Here is a 12,624-nt window from a genome sequence, read left to right as displayed (position 1 = left end):
AGAGGAGGAGGAGTAGCGTTATATGTCAGGGATGTGTATACCTGTGAAGAGATCCAGGATTTAAAACTTCAAAGCCAAGTTGAGAGTGTCTGGGTCAAAATTAAGGGAGAGAAAAATAACAGTGATCTCATTCTGGGAGTTTACTATAGACCCCCAAGCCAAACTGAGGACGCAGATGATGCCTTCCTGGAACAGATGACCAGGCATTCAAAAGGAGGTGAGATAGTAGTAATGGGGGATTTCAACTATCCTGATATTTGTTGGATGTCAAACTCAGCCAAGAGCATAAGGTCGAACAGATTCCTCACTGGCCTTGCAGACAATTTCATTGTCCAGAAAGTGGGAGAAGCAACAAGAGGATCAGCCATTTTAGATCTGGTCCTAACCATAGCTGCCAAGTTTTCACTTTTCTCGCGAGGAAGCCTATTCAGCATAAGGGAAAATCCCTGTAAAAAAGGGATAACTTGGCAGCTATGGTCCTAACCAATAGTGATGACCTGGTTAGTGGGGTAGAAGTGGCAGGATCATTTGGTGGGAGTGATCATGCTCTTCTGGAGTTTATTGTTCAGCGGAAAGGAGCAACCAAGCATACTAAGACTCAAATCCTAGACTTTAAGAAAGCCGACTTCAGAAAACTTAGGGAGGCGCTGGGAGACAAAAATACTAAAAGGGAAGGGAGTTCATGATGGTTGGGAGTTTGTTAAAAGAGAGATATTAAAAACACAACTTCAGGCAATACCAATGAGACGGAAACATGGATGGTGCCTAAAGAAATCAGGGTGGCTATCTAAAGAACTTTTAACTGAGTTAAGATTTAAAAGGGATATGTACAAAAAATGGAAAAGGGGGGAAATCACCAGAGAGGAATTCAAACATATAGCCAGCACGTGTAGAGAGAAAGTCAGAAAAGCTAAAGCACAGAATGAACTCAGGCTCGCCAGAGAGGTTAAAAGCAACAAAAAGGGCTTTTATGGGTATGTCCGTAGCAAAAGGAAGAACAAGGAAACAGTGGGGTCACTTAGAGGAGAAGATGGTGAAATGCAAACAGGGGACAGAGAAAGGGCAGAACTCCTCAATGTCTTCTTTGCCTCAGTATTCTCCAAAAAAGAAAACAATTCCCGACCTGAAGAATATGGAGCAGATGATTCAGCAGGGGTAACACAGCCCAGGTTCAAGAAAATTGGAGATATGAAAGGAACATTTCGTACTAAGATTACCACAATAAAGGACAAAAGTGGTAAGGACCTAACAGAAGCAGAAGACATCAAGAAGAGGTGGCAAGAATACACAGAGGAATTATACCAGAAAGATATGGAGGTCTCGTACACCCCAGGTGTGGTTGCTGACCTTGAGCCAGACATCTTGGAGAGTGAAGTCAAATGGGCCTTAGAAAGCACTGCTAATAACAAGGCCAGTGGAAGGGATGATATTCCAGCTGAACTATTTAAAATTTTAAAAGATGGTGCTGTTAAGGTGCTACACCCAATATGCCAGCAAGTTTGGAAAACTCAGCAATGGCCAGAGGATTGGAGAAGATCAGTCCACATCCCAATTCCAAAGAAGGGCAGTGCCAAAGAATGCTCCAACTACCGCACAATTGCACTCATTTCACACGCTAGCAAGGTTATGCTTAAAATTCTACAAGGCAGGCTTAGGCAGTATGTGGACCGAGAACTCCCAGAATTTCAAGCTGGATTTCGAAGGGGCAGAGGAACCAGAGACCAAATAGCAAACATGCGCTGGATTATGGAGAAAGCTAGAGAGTTCCAGAAAAATGTCTACTTCTGCTTCATTGATTATGCAAAAGCCTTTGACTGTGTCGACCACAGCAAACTATGGCAAGTTCTTAAAAGAATGTACGACAAGGTTATATATTGTCTCCCTGCTTATTTAACTTATATGCAGAATTCATCATGCGAAAGGCCGGACTAGATGAATCCCAAACCGGAATTAAGATTGCCGGAAGAAATATCAAGAAATATCAAGAACCTCAGGTATGCAGATGACACAACCTTGATGGCAGAAAGCGAGGAGGAATTAAAGAACCTTTTAATGAGGGTGAAAGAGGAGAGCGCAAAATATGGTCTGAAGCTCAAAATAAAAAAAAACCAAGATCATGGCCACTGGTCCCATCACCTCCTGGCAAATAGAAGGGGAAGAAATGGAGGCAGTGAGAGATTTTACTTTCTTGGGCTCCTTGATCACTGCAGATGGTGACAGCAGTCCCAAAATTAAAAGACGCCTGCTTCTTGGGAGAAAAGCAATGACAAACCTAGACAGCATCTTAAAAAGCAGAGACATCACTTTGCCTACAAAGGTCCGTATAGTTAAAGCTATGGTTTTCCCAGTAGTGATGTATGGAAGTGAGAGCTGGACCATAAAGAAGGCTGATCGCCGAAGAATTGATGCTTTTGAATTGTGGTGCTGGAGGAGTCTCTTGAGAGTCCCATGGACTGCAAGAAGATCAAACCTATCAATTCTGAAGGAAATCAGCCCTGAGTGCTCACTGGAAGGACAGATCCTGAAGCTGAGGCTCCAATACTTTGGCCACCTCATGAGAAGAGAAGGCTCCCTGGAAAAGACCCTGATGTTGGGAAAGATTGAGGGCACAAGGAGAAGGGGACGACATGAGTCTGACCAAACTGCGGGAGGCGGTGCAAGACAGGAGTGCCTGGCGTGCTATGGTCCATGGGGTCACGAAGAGTCGGACACGACTAAACGACTAAACAACAACAACACAGCCCAGAATAAGTATAAGGAGGTAGTACAATAGTACTTGGCTAGTTTAGATGTATTCAAGTCTCCAGGGCAAGTTCCAGCAGACTGGAGGAGGGCAAATGTTGTCCCTATTTTCAAAAAGGGGAAAAGAGAGGACCCAAACAATTACCGCCCAGTCAGCCTGACATCAATACCAGGAAAGATTCTAGAGCAGATCATTAAGCAAACGGTCTGTGAGCACCTAGAAAGGAACGCTGTGATCACTAAAAGTCAGCATGGGTTTCTGAAAAATAAGTCATGTCAGACTAATCTGATCTCATTTTTTGACAGAATTACAAGCCTGGTAGATGAAGGGAACGCTGTGGATGTAGCCTATCTTGATTTCAGCAAGGCCTTTGACACGGTGCCCCATGATATTCTTGTAAAGAAGCTGGTAAAATGCGGGCTAGACAATGCTACCATTCAGTGGATTTGTAACTGGCTTACTGACCGAAGCCAAAGGGTGCTCATCAATGGCTCCTCCTCATCCTGGAGAGTAGTGACTAGTGGGGTGCCACAGGGTTCTGTCTTGGGCCCAGTCTTATTCAACATCTTTATCAATGACTTGGATGATGGGCTCGAGGGCATCCTGAGCAAGTTTGCAGACGACACCAAATTGGGAGGGGTGGCTAATACCCCAGAGGACAGGATCACACTTCAAAATGACCTTAACAGATTAGACAATTGGGCCAAAGCAAACAAGATGAATTTTAACAAGGAGAAATGTAAGGTACTACACTTGGGCAAAAAAAATGAAAGGCACAAATACAGGATGGGTGACACCTGGCTTGAGAGCAGTACATGTGAAAAGGACCTAGGAGTCTTGGTAGACCACAGACTTGACATGAGTCAGCAGTGTGATGCAGCAGCTAAAAAAGCCAATGGAATTCTGGGCTGCATCAATAGGAGTATAGCATCTAGATCTAGGGAAGTAATAGTACCACTGTATTCTGCTCTGGTCAGACCTCACCTGGAGTACTGTGTCCAGTTCTGGGCACCACAGCTCAAGAAGGATACTGACAAGCTGGAACGTGTCCAGAAGAGGGCAACCAAAATGGTCAAAGGCCTGGAAACGATGCCTTATGAGGAACGGCTTAGGGAGCTGGGTATGTTTAGCCTGGAGAAGAGAAGGTTAAGGGGTGATATGATAGCCATGTTCAAATATATGAAAGGATGTCATATAGAGGAGGGAGAAAGGTTGTTTTCTGCTGCTCCAGAGAAGCAGACACGGAGCAATGGATTCAAACTTCAAGAAAGAAGATTCCACCTAAACATTAGGAAGAACTTCCTTACAGTAAGAGCTGTTCGGCAGTGGAATTTGCTACCAAGGAGTGTGGTGGAGTCTCCTTCTTTGGAGGTCTTTAAGCAGAGGCTTGACAGCCATATGTCAGGAATGCTTTGACGGTGTTTCCTGCTTGGCAGGGGTTGGACTGGATGGCCCTTGTGGTCTCTTCCAACTCTATGATTCTATGATTCTATGATTCCCAGGTGGCAGAAAAACTTGGGAGCAATGGCTGCTTCACCTACGATATACCACTGGGTGAAGTAGCCATCGTGCTCTGGCCCTCATACCGGTCCTGAGCGATGTATCTCTACATTGCTCAGGCCTTCCTCCAAACTACATACATGTTCCTTAAGACAGAAAGCAACCTCATCCAGAACAGGTAGCATTTCCAGTTTCTGGTCATGGGAAGAACCTACTCACCATGCCTCTGTCTTGTCCAGATTCAGTTTCAGCTTATTGACCTCTATCCAACTGACCACTGTATCCGGACTGGGTCAAGGACTGTCACAGCACCTCCTGATGTAGATGAAACAGGGAAATAAAGCTGCACGACAAGGGCAGTATTGTATAATATTTGTTGGTTTTCCTGGATTTCTTTTGCGTGCACTGCTGCTGCTTCTCACATCTGCAGATCCATTTTGATAAAAATTAAAAATTGTACCTACATTATGTTACTCTCCATTGACAACGCAGTACAAAGTAGCTAGGGATTGAAGCAGTGCTTTGTGAAGCATCTGGAATGTTGTTAAACAAATGTGTTGGTTATTAAATAAAGCCTTAGGTCATGCACAATTCAGTTCTGCATCCTTTAAAATGAATGGCAGTTTTCCTATTGATTAAAGCTACAAAGATTAAGATAACATTGGCAAATGAATCACTTTATTGTAGTGGTTTGATCATTTATAAATCAATTTGATTGAATTTTCCCCTGATACAATTCTCAAATTCTCCTTGCATTTCCCTAAAGTACTTCCAACAAAGTGTGACACCTGCTTCAAAACATGTTTCTGTGTCAGCATGATTTTAATGATTGCTAGGCTTCTCTAGCTGGCAAAATGTTATGATGTTGGAACACATCTCTTCTGTACAATTGGGGAAGGAGAGGAAGGGAACACTTTCCTGAGTTCAGTGATTCAGTCTTGAGTGGGATTTTTGACTTTATTACTATAGTAATTAATGCTCATTAGGTTTCAGTCTTGCTGCTCTTAAAGTTTTTTAGACAGGTTCTCCTCCACCTCCACCAATCATTTCCCACCCATATTAATAGGCCAGTAGCATTTTTATGTTTGCACATATTCAATGATGAGAGCTTCTCTGCAGTGCATTGTGAATCATATAAGTAATTCAGTCCTGAAACCACCATCTATTTAAACCTATCAGTAGAAACAGGGCACTGTTACTATCCTCTTGTTCGAGATGGGGAGCTAAGGTTGATTTTTAGAGGCTTGGTTCAGGTTATCTGAAAGTTTGTGGTTGATGCGAGAATTGAATTGCCCCCCCCCCCGATTATTCTCTTGAACCATTTGTTGTTGCATTTGTGACACTACTTGAGGGTAGATTACAAACACATTTCCATCATGTCAGATTGAAGTCTAGTTGACATTGTCATCCTAGGCTATATTTGCTATATTTGAAGGCATGTTATGCAGTCACTTTCTGGAGGTGAGCAGATCTCGGTCTGGTCAGTTTTGGATTGGGGATTGCTCAGCAATCACATGCATGCTGCCTTGAGTTCTGTGGCAAGAGAAAGGTTGGATATAAATGTCCTAAATAAAGAAATAAACTGGTACTTGGACCGTGTGACTTTCAGGGCTCATGTGATAAACCGGATGTAATCGGGAAGGATTATAGCATGGCCACATGACTAGGTAGTGGGATTTTCATTGCTACTATTGAATTGCATTCAGTCATGTGATGGCAAACCTGCAGTCCAAAGTAGTACAACCTAGACACAGATTTGCAACCTCAGTGTGAACCTTTTGGTGGTGACCTTTTGTGGGATTTTTCTGTTTGGGGTGCCTGATGGTGTATAGCTTAGCTTTTTCTCTTGAGTCTTCTAACTCCATCTGCTCTATATATTCCTTGGCGCTTTGTTGTTATGCTTCTTTCGTTACCTTATTTATATAGCACTTTTCTTGTACTGATTCAAAATAGCAAAATTACAAAATTAAAACTATTTATAGTAAATGCCCATTTAAACCAGTTAAGCGCCAGTCCAGAAAAAGTTAAGTCCTGCTCTGGTCCATTTCACTGCAACTGGTTACTTGGGACTAAAAAGTCACATTGATTCCAGTGAATTTTAAGCATGACTAACTTTCTGGATTGCAGACTTCTGTCTTTCAAAAACAATGCAAACAATCCATTACGATCCCAATAGAAAGGTTTTGGCTTTCTTTCTAAAAGAACAACAACAAAAACTGACATATTCTTGTGTCACTGGGGAAACACTTCCACAAAGCCTCCTGCTTCCTTTTTATGGTATTAGATTATGTGTGTTCGCCTTAGGGCTGCTTTATATTTTATGTAAAAATTGAGTTTGCCATCGGCAGACTGGTGCTTCCTGTGTAACATGTGAAGAACAGATGTTGGACCTTAAAACACCTTTTTAGGTATGAACAAGAGCTCTGGTGGGGTTGTGGCTTCCCCGTGCATAAACACAGGCATTTAAGGACATATGTTGGTTGTTGACATATTACACAATAGCCACGTTTGCTATGAATATAAACACAGACATATTTCCTGCACCAAAGACATTGTGAGTGACGTGACCCTCAGATTGGTAGGAGAGGATATGATGCGTTGGATGATCCTGCAGTAGGATAGCTGGTTCTTCTCAATTCTTGCTTGACCAGGGCTTGTTGGCTGCCGTTCGAATTCTGAAAATATAACCATAATGTCAGTGATGCTTCAATAGTTCGCTTTCCCTCGCTATGACCCGGTCAGTAGCTGAGAATTGTAAGTGGCGTCTTTATTCGGACTGCAAAAGAGACAAGGGTTAGGAGATGCAGTCTAAAAAGGCCACTTCACATGAAAAGCTGTTAGATCCAGGTCACTGAGTTTGGTCGTCTGCATTTTATGACAAAGTCTAAAAATGCAGATTTGTAACAACCTATGTTAATGAATTCCAACTGCTCGAATTCCACACTGAATAATGGCTGGAATTATGAGCAGTAGTGATTTACAAGAGCTGGTTGAATGCAATATTTTTTCAAAATTAAGTTGATGGAATGCTGAAATAGCATGCTATTTTGATTAATGATTTTTTTTGCAACAAATAATGTGTTGGCAGAGGGAATTCTTTTCTTAACAATAAAACAAAGGTGATAGAATGACAATTTCAAATGTCCAATAAATTTTTAAAATCTAGTATCACATTTTAAATGTAATTTTGTGCATATGGAGAATGGCAAATGATACCTCTTTACCCTGAGGCTGCCCACTTCTCATACAACAGAAATATTCTATTTAAATGCAGATTTTGATTTGCTAACTGGTGTAGTGTGCAAGGAGAAGAGATGGTAAAGAAGGCAGGAAATCTATATCTTTTTAAAATTAAATATCTGATTCACATGTCACCCTATCAAGGTGAGACATTAAGGTATTTTCTAAATATGGTAGAAATGTGTGTTCCTGGGTCTATGTACCCTTAGTGTGATGCATGATTCCAAAACAATATCAAGGGAGGTGGAGAGAAGTTACATCTAAACTTTGTAAAAGCCGTGAGACACCAAAGGAACAAAAGCTTTTTACAAGCAACAGATATTTTTGTACTAAAGAGAAAGATAAACTAGTATAATCAACAAAATATATCAAGCTTAAAATACGCTTAACTTGAGTGCAGTATGCCCTTTCGGTTGAACTTGGAGATGGGCTAATTATACACTGTTGTAATAATTTGGAAATACAAAACCTCTATTCAAGACATCCTTTGTACTAACATAGATTATGAAATTTAACTCTAAACCAAGTGTTTCTTTTAAAGGAAGGATTGAGAAGCAGGATGGAATCCATCTAACTGAAAGGGGGGCAGCAGAGAATGTTAGCACGCAGATGACAAGCCATTCTTTCCCCATAATCAATTTTCTGTGTGAATTCCTCGGTTTGGTTTCACCATCAGTTAAACTGAGGACTCCCAAATACTGATTAGGTACACCACGTGAATTTGAAATATACACAGTACTGTAATAGAATCAATATTCACCAAGTTTTGTTAAGCTTCTGCAATCTGTCGTTGCACAAGAGGGGGGGCTCCTCTGGCATTTGAGGCATGGAAGAACATAAATAGCAGAAATTTTAAGAACAGAAAGAACTTAGATGTGATAATATGAGCTTAGCGACCTGATCCTGTGAGTGCATACTTGTAGTCTCAGTAAGTATAATGGGCCTTACTCCCAATTCCTAGTATAGGGCATCTGAAAATATTGTCTGTACACTTTTAGTTTGAGAAAGCATCTGTGTTTGTCATTTGTTAGATAATCTGATTCCTAAACACAGTTATCAGTGTAATGCTCAGAAGTGTCCCACTGTCTGATGTGGCCTTATAACCCTAGTAATTGTGTTTAGGGTTGCAGCCCAAATATATACTGTTGCTGTTAAGTGACACTCACTTACACACTTTGGCACCTGAGGCCTTAGGTTTTATTGACGGTTGTTTTGCCCTAGGCTTCTTTGCAAAGGGTTATTCAACTCTTCCCTTGCTCATAAAAAATAAACAAGATTTTCCTAAATAACATCCTTAGAAATCCGCTTGGTTGCTGTAGTTAGTACCACTTATGTGTCATAAGTGTCTTGAAAAGTCCATCCTTACCACTGGGGTGAAATCTTCTGTTCCTGGCAGAAGAACCTTCTGGTCTTAGAACTTTTCCTGAAACAAAACAATCCATTCTTTCTGTGAGTGGAATACTCTGCATGTTCATGGCAAGTTTGTCAGAGATGAGCCTTTAGATTTCTGTGAGAATCTAGATTCCTACCCTTCTAAAACTCTTCCTGAATGTTTGAATTACTTACTTGCTCCTTGTATAGCAGATTCTTTGCACTTTTCCACCTATATTCTTTGTTCCCAGCATGTGATCTTGGTTCATGGCATTTCAGGCAACTATTTGGACAATATAATTTAGTTTTCTGGTCTGTGTAACATTGAACATGCAACAGGGTTTGTTTGATGGCTGGAAAAGGCCCTACAGCGGAGGTTTAATGGCACTATGGGCTGAATCCAGAAAGATGCCAGTGGAACTAATTCTGACCTTGGCACTGTTTTGCAGACGGTTGCACAAGAACTACCGGTAGCAGGAGACTTCACACAACACTAATTTAGTAGTGCAAGCATGCATTGTCACATGTTGTGGAAGGTCAAGTGCAATAGCTTGTCCAGAAGGACATGCACAAAATATTATTTATGAATTTTATAAAATTTATCTGCTGTGTGATTGTAAAAAAACCCTCAACATAGTTTACAATGACCTGCATTATGAGAGAAACACAGGCTGGATTTTGGTTCTCTTTTCTCATGCTAGGATTAGAAAGTACTTCCTCTTCCAGCTCAATATATCCAAGCATATAATACTTATTTTGGAGGGGGTGTTTTAGTTAAGGTATTGGTATTCAGTTCAGTGTTTCTTAATTTCTTTCAGTATGTATTTTGGACACCCCAGATAGATTTTTTTCATTGTCTTTGGTTAATCAGGCCACAAAATAGGTGCATATCTAGTAACATTTTATTCCACTACAAATTTAAGATTGCTTTAGTCTGATAGTGACAATATATTCATTGTATGTGCAGTATATGTATTCATTCCTAAATTTGTATAAAATAGAATAGAACTTGGGTGTCCTGAGTATATTTTGTTTGGTTTTTTCTTTCCTTCTTCCTAATTTTTTATTTTTAAATGTATATCCTGGCTTTCCTCTTTAAACAAGAATTCAAGCTGGGTATGTCAAGAATCCCATTAATTCTGTAACCAGAAAATAAGAACATAAAGCTAAAAATACAATAATAGCCAGAATTAAACATGTGCTTATTTTGTAGAAATGGGAAAACAAAGTGGCACACACCATTTTTCTAATAGATCTCAGAGAGACAGGTCATGGTGGGCTTCTTTCTGGAGGGCTGTCCATAAGTGTGTTACCACAGTAGAAACGGTCCTGCCCAATACTGCTGTCACACAAATCTCCAAAAGGGGAAACATCCACATAGCAAGATCTTCACAAATGATCTCAGAAAATAGGGATGTTCATGGGAAAAAGCAATGCCAGATAGTGAATTTAGCTTGTTGCAGAATCCAGGTATCTTAAAATTTTGCACAGGTATTCATAGTACCATGAGAACAGGAAAAATATCTAAGCTCCACATAAACACCATCACTTGTAACAAACAGCTATTGTTTTTCGAGCATGGCTAGAATTGAAATATGATGATAAATTTGGAAGTTGCAGATTTGTCTTTCTCCATCTAATATATTTCTTTGTGTCAGTGTGTGGAAATATTGTTAATGAGTCATTTGTAGAAAGTAAAGCAGTTGATAAAGGATTTCCCTCCTAAACTTTCTCTCTGAATGCAGTGTTCTATTTAGTAGTACAAAGCAAAGGATATTCTTTCATTAGGTTTTGTCTAAATAGACTACATCAGCGGTTCATGAGTTGGATAGCAGCCCATTGATCACACAGTGAATGCCACTGGATTAGATACAGATTACTGGTCTAACAAATGACTCACAGTGCTGGTCTAAACTTGAGTAAAGTGAACTGTTCAACACTCACAACTGAAATAGTCTGTGTTTGGACAATAAACATTGGCCTTAATAAGCTAAGATATTAATGTGCTGGCTGCACTCACAGTTGCTTCACTCGTCCATTTGCACTAGTGGTGAAAAAAGTCAGGAAGCAGTAGTTAACCATAGATTCTCATTTTGTCCAGACTGGAAACTATGGTTAATGGTTTTCAAACAAACTACCGGTAGGATATTAGCCAACTTTGAACCATGGCTTTATAGCCTAGCTTGCTTTATTATAGTTAATAATTTATACCAGGAAGATAAGGTTTATATGATCCGAAGAGAACCATAACTGGACATAACAGGAAGATATGGTTCATTAACTCTGGCTTCCTGGCATATTTTCTGACGTGCAAAGGGAAGAGTGAATCAGCCACATGTGAGTGCAGGAGGAGCCACATTCACATCTTGGCATCTTAAACTGAGTTTTGATACAGCATAGCCAGTGGGTTTGCATCTCACTTACCTACTTTTATTGATACACGTCAATTAATTAACTTGTCATTGTGGATTTACTGTATTTTCTGGTGGGTGCTGTTCTACTTTTGAGATGGTGCAGCACAACTTCCAGTAGGAGATGAGTGATTTCAGTTTACAGACACTTTCAGTCATCCCAGTGTCAGTTAGCTAAATGTTAAAAAGTTTGTTCATGAACTATTCCAAGAAATAGATTACTATTTTAGTTTCCCTTTAGTCCGGTTGAATACCAGAAGGACAACCCTTGGGGGTTAATTAAGATGACCGTGTAATTTGTATGGTGCTTGCAATTGTAGCCTGATTGTTTGAAGCTCTTGTCACATGGTGTTTTACCATGAAGCGGCCTTTTCATCTCCTAAGAGCAATGGGAATAAAAGCTTAATTTCCGTATCAACTTATACCTGTGTCTAATACCTTAGATGGCTTTGATAGATCAGGACTTCTAGCTCAAAGTGGCCAGACCATCAACACAGCTCTTGAAGGCGGTGAAACTGAAATAGGTACAGAATGTACAAATTACACCGTCCAAAGTATCTTACAACACCTCCCCCAGCCACCCCCTGGCAGCATCTGCAGGTGTAACTGCAGTCACAACTTCCTTGATATCTTTTTGGAATCCTGAAGACTGGGAACAATAAAAAAAGACTTGAAGAGATGGCATTGAATCATAGAGTTGGAAGGGACCACAAGAATCATCTAGTCCAGGAATCTTTTGTCTAACATGGGACTCAAACCCATGACCCTGAAATTAAGAGTCTCCTGCTCTACTCACTAAGCTATCATGGATGACACTTCAAGGCATGACAGAACTAGTCTAGAACCAAAAGTAACTTTGGATGCACACGAAAGTCCATGCACACGAAAGCTTATACCAAGAACAAACTTAGTTGGTCTCTAAGGTGCTACTGGACAATTTTTGGATTGGAGGTTTTCTAAATGTATCTTGTTTTAATTCAACTAGATATGAGTGAAGTCTATTTCTGGTATGTGTCACTTTCAATCACCCTAATTTTGAATTAATTTGTGATTATTATTTTTTAAGAATCATGTTTAAATATGCATTTCTCAACTTACTTTGCATTATTTGAGGCAACATCTGCACTGGGAAATGTGAATGCTAGTGGTATACAGTGGTACAGAAGCTGTAGACCAAGTCAGTTTGTGTTGGAATTTGCAAAGTTCCAACCATCAATGCAAACCAGTAAGGAATTTGTGGGGTTCCACCCTGTTTATGGAGTAGTCTTCCTAGAGAGGCTTGCCTGGTGCCTTCTCTGTGTTTTTTAAAGCTGCAAGTGAAGACCTTTTTAATTACAAGGGCTTTTAAATATCTGTCAT

At 40.3% G+C, this 12,624-nt stretch overlaps 1 protein-coding gene across 7 annotated transcripts in view; it reads left to right on the top strand.

Annotated features, from left to right (window-relative positions):
- The window catches only part of CTBP2 (C-terminal binding protein 2), a 225,848-nt gene that overhangs the window by 52,419 nt on the left and 160,805 nt on the right, over positions 1-12,624 (top strand). The window contains exon 1 of one of the 7 annotated variants that reach the window (XM_035137554.2): positions 3,947-4,602. The exons of the other annotated variants lie outside the window; for them this stretch is intronic. The gene's annotated coding sequence lies outside the window, so the exon portion shown is untranslated. Of the gene's footprint in view, positions 1-3,946; positions 4,603-12,624 lie in introns of those variants that run through there. 7 annotated transcript variants of the gene reach the window in all.

This window comes from Zootoca vivipara, chromosome 5, assembly GCF_963506605.1.
Source record: "Zootoca vivipara chromosome 5, rZooViv1.1, whole genome shotgun sequence".
Classification (NCBI taxonomy): domain Eukaryota; kingdom Metazoa; phylum Chordata; class Lepidosauria; order Squamata; family Lacertidae; genus Zootoca; species Zootoca vivipara.
Note: the sequence above shows the minus strand (reverse complement) of the source record. Positions and strands in the feature narration are given on the sequence as shown.